Raw genomic sequence first — 5179 nt, forward strand, 5'->3', positions numbered from 1 at the left:
AAAAAAAAAAAATCGACCGCACTCCGTATTCGTGATCGTTGATTCCATCTGCAGGCAGTTATACCTATACATCGTAATAAATTAGAGATTATTATTTTAATCGTTATGTTTCTAATTTTTATTACACCCACTTAATATCTAATCTTAATTACTGAGCCAATGAGACAGTTTTAAGTTGTTCTGATATAATTATTATTATTTATGACTTCTGAAGTAAATATCGTGCTAATTATAGTAATTTCTTTGATTATTTATTGTAGTTTACTCCATCAAGCACACGGATCTCTCCTAAACAATACAAATACGGAAAAAGTGCTCAAAAGTAAATCTTATTTAAGGCTAAAATAAAATTTATTGTAGCAATATCTCAAGATGGTCCCAGGGCTCCACCCCACAACAACAGTGGTGGTAAAAAATGTTTCTATGGTCTGAGAAAATAACCTTTAGGTGATTCGATAACCGGAAAGGTGTCGTCCTAAAGTAAAAATAAAAAAAAATATGTTGATGTTAGGAACCCTATACTAGTAATTTTCCGGAAATGGAAGCAAATATAGTTATTTTTAATCAATTTTGTGCCTACTTCAGTTTGAAATTTCTTAGGTAAAACCCTTATATCGTAATGCTCTCTGAATATTCAATAAAATAATCAGATATCCAAGCAATTGAAATATTTATTTTTTTTATCACTTCATATTTATTCTTAATCTCTGTCAGTATTCTGATTAACAAAGTTAATTAACTCAGTGTGATTTTATACTGTTTTGAGTACCTGATTTTCTCTGGATTTTTTTCTACTTTAATAATATATTTTACTAGTGACGCGGGAGAGAAGCGGAACTGCATCCTTGAGTTCTGTTTTGCCATCCACATTCGGAGTTCTCTCGACAGAATGAAAATATTATATGTAGATATTATTGTGATCAAGATTTTATTTAATTTTAATGATTTACCTCAGTTGTTTTCTTATTTTCTGTTATTAACCTCAGTTATCCGCCTTTTTTTATTTATGAGGGGTATATTTATAATTTTATTTTTATCCATTTTAGCTTATACTTGATTATTATATTGTTATTTTTTTATTATTATTTATTTACTTTGTAATTAGTATGTATATTTGGTATGATTGTGTACTTGCATCCTTAATACCTGTCGCCCTTGAGTGAGACAGAATGTATTATTTCAATAAAAAAATCATTTTTTTGGGGGGGGAGGAGTTCTACCAATGGGTAGTTTCTTCACAAGTCTGTATCATGAAATTGTAGTATAATATTTACTAGATTTATTTTAATGTTATACAGTTGTAAATATCAATAAATAAATAGATAATTTTTTTTTTTTAGTTTGTATAAATTCTTTTCCTTGGTCATAACACTCAAACACTTCAGAACAAAGCATTTATTCTTTCAAATATATGTAAATAACTTTTAGTTTAACTTTAGGGTAATTCAGCCATCAGTTCTGAATTGTTGTTCTGTAAGAGGGAATTAAAAAAAAAAATGGATATATTGTTTACTGGATCAGTCATCGATACTTATTAGTTAACTACTACTGGAATGCTCCAGATTCCCAAAAATATAAATATATGGTAAATTCTTCGTCAAAAATATATTTTATAGAAGTGTTAGAAAATATAATATTTAATATATACCTCTGAAACTAATTGGATATTTCCCATTTACACAGTAAAAACGATACATAAACCGTGAATGTTTATTTGTTTCATTGTAATATATAATTAATATTTCATAAATGTCTTATATGTTTAAATAAGATGTGCTTTCTCTGGTCTGAATATAAGGCAGTGAGAGCAAAAGTGGCCTAACCCTGTTTAAGCTGTTTATACTGTTTAAGCTAGAACTAAATTTCCATCGGACAAAAAATAAAATTATTTTGATTGACCAACTGCTTCTATATACCTGAATTATTGAAATATATATAGAACGAAGACTAAATCAATTTATATTATAATCATATGATCATCGCTACATTATTCATTTTACCTTAATTTGGAATAATACCCTTAATATTTATAATTTGCTAGAGGATTTATTTTATTTCATTTTTTTTCAATACCTTTTTTGTAGTTTTATCTTTTGTATTTGATAATTCTGATTTTCGTTGAAACTTGTAAATATGTATATTAACAGTAATTGTACCTTTTTGTTTATTATTTTTAGTTCACTAGTATTTAATTATTATTCATTTTCTTTTATTTTATTAGAAGTTAGTCACCTTATGATTTATAATATGATATAAGGTTTTATTTTATTTGCTCTATTTTTACTTTATATATTCTCTTAATTATTGTTGTTTATTTATTATCTTAACAAATTCGTTATTATAGTTATACCCATGATGGTTTATAATTTCATTTTTATTTTGAAAATTTTTGAAAATTCTCTAAAGCCTAATTTTGACAACTGTAATATTATTTTAAAGGGATCAGTCCTAAATAAAATAGATAATATTACTATTATCATTATTAAATAGACGTTAAACACCAATGAACTGTAAGAACAAAAAAGATCATTTGTCCAAAACATTCCGGTTAATTAACAGATGTTTACTATTAAATTTAAATAGTATAAGTTTTAATGCATTGAATGACTCTCTAACCCCATTTATAAAATAATAAATTCGATTGTTATATAATTAGAGATCCAACCCTATTTTCCCCAATATTTAGAAATTCAACAAGCTGCATCACGTGGCTAATCCTTAATCCTGTACCACTCCATATCCTAAAAAAATAAAACCCTGCAGGAGGTATAAGGGTAAGTGGAAAAATAAATTCTACCAGCAGTGTTTACATTCTGGACAGATTATTAAATTTTATATATTCAATCCAAACACAAGATAATACTGAAAACGTTTAGCGAATACGATATTTATGACTTTTTCCTTTATTAAAACCTGTTATCGTTTGAAAATTTAAATTTTGAAATCGAATTAAACTTTGTTAAAATTATTAAGGGACCTAACTTTTAAACTTTTTATTTTATTTTATTTATTTTTTTACTATTTTCACCACTGCACCCTTGCTTAGCTATAAAAACAAAATTCCCGTCCAGATAAGGGATTGGAATGACTTCTGATTTTAACTGTTACTTCTTATCACCTGTACCAGTTATGTTTAATAATATAATAGTAGCTTTTATTAAAGAATAATAATAAAATCAATCACAATAACCATTGATGGTCTTAACATCCGTTCATATATACAGACTTAACTAAATAAAAAAAAAGAAGGGAAAAAAATTATAAATGATAACCATAATTATTAAAAAAAAAATACAAATATGAAATTTATAATAAAACAATTTATACACAAGGAGAAGAAAACTAAATTCAAGGTTAAATAAAATAAATAGATCTAACACACATTCGCACTTATCTACAATATTTACATCTAACGCAGATTCCCGAAGTGTGCGCCACGGCTCCCTGGGGCGCCGCGGTTCCGTTATAAGGGTGCCGTGAAATATTCAATTAAACAATTTGCTTGGAATATCCAATTCTCGAATTTTGGCACCGATAATCGTGTATGCTGACAAAATGCCAAGAATTTAGCAACTTTCGAGTATTTCATTGTTTTCTTTCCAATCTGCATCTTTTGAAACGGCTAGTGGTAATAATAATCAGACAATGATATATTTACATGGATTCAAGATCCATTTAAAGCCAAGGCTCCATCAGAATTTACTTCTTTAGAAGAAGGATCTCTTATCGACTTCTCTTGCGATAATACTTTAAAGTTAAAATTTGATAGCATGGGACTTCAGATTTCTTGATATCGTAAAAGAGGAATATCCACTGCTTAGTGGTAAAGCTCAATGAATATTAATTCCATTTGCAACATCCTATTTGTGAGGGGCTGGGTTTTCGGTAGTCGCTGTAATAAAAAGTAAATATCGCTCACAAACTAACGTTGAACAAGAAATGAGAGCCGCCATATCCAATATTATTCCAAGATTTGAGAAGTTAAGTAGTAAACATCAAGCCCATCCATCCTATTAATAATTTTAACAATGTTAATCATCAATGGACGTTCAATAAATTGTTTGTGAATTTAAAATTCGTGTTTAATTTATTTTTCAACTAACCTAACCACATAGTGGTTGTCCAGTCTCAATATGGATATTACCGAAACAGTTGAAATTAGATATTTTATATTATCCTAAGGAAAAAAAGTAAGTATCTGTTTTTACTTTTTCAATGTTAAATGGGTAGTCGTTTTTAAAAAGGAAAGTTTTCCAATTTTTAAAGAAAGTCAACAATTTAAAAAAAAATCTGATGTATTAAGGGCGCTGCGGAAAAAAAAATCCGATTATTTAGGGAGCCGCAAACCGAAAAAGATTGGGAACTTCTGATCTAGTATATCTGTTAGCTAGCAGTCAGAACTCGAACAGCTAGTTCACAAAAGTTCTCGGCGCCACTGCCGTTTCAATCTTCGAAAAGGATTATATGGCTTGTTGGTGCTGGATAGGGATTGAGCTGAAGGATTAGGGTGATCAATGAGGTTCTGATGAAAGTTTGAAAATCTAGATGTAATAACGTCAAGGACATATGGATGTTGAGGTCATGGTATAAGGTCTTGTTTGTTACTTAATACAATAAATTGTTGTAGTAGCATTGAGTATCGTTCCTTTGATCAAGAGAGAAATGAATGAATGGACTTAAAGTTGGAAAATTTAGCTGTCCCCCACAGTTTCAGTCCGTGGGTCCAGATTGATTTAAGTATGGTCTTGTAGATCAGTAGATTGTTTTCATTTGAAAATCGAGAGTTTGTATCGAGTAGTCAATAAAGCTGACCAAATTGTCGGTTCTTGTCTTTTAAGATATGTGGGTCCCACGTGTCTCTCCAAGTTACAGAAAGGTGTCATAATGTGTAATCGAGATTTTCAGAACTTCGTTAGTGATTTTCAAGGTTCCATGGAGTAACAAATACTAATGGTATAGTTCAATTTACAACAGTGGTCCTAGATTGTGACTGAAAGTATTTGATACTTTCCAGAGTCGCTGTTTCTAGACGGTGTACGTAACACTGTATCAGATACATTACAACGATTTCTGCTACTATTTACTGTGTAATATCCAAATTGTAAACAATTTTTATTTATTACAACCCGAATATTACCTAGGTGATAGTAATAAATAAATAGCAAATAATTTGTCGAAT

Source organism: Halyomorpha halys, unplaced genomic scaffold (assembly GCF_000696795.3).
Source record: "Halyomorpha halys isolate HHAL.00 unplaced genomic scaffold, Hhal_1.1 Scaffold188.1, whole genome shotgun sequence".
NCBI lineage: Eukaryota > Metazoa > Arthropoda > Insecta > Hemiptera > Pentatomidae > Halyomorpha > Halyomorpha halys.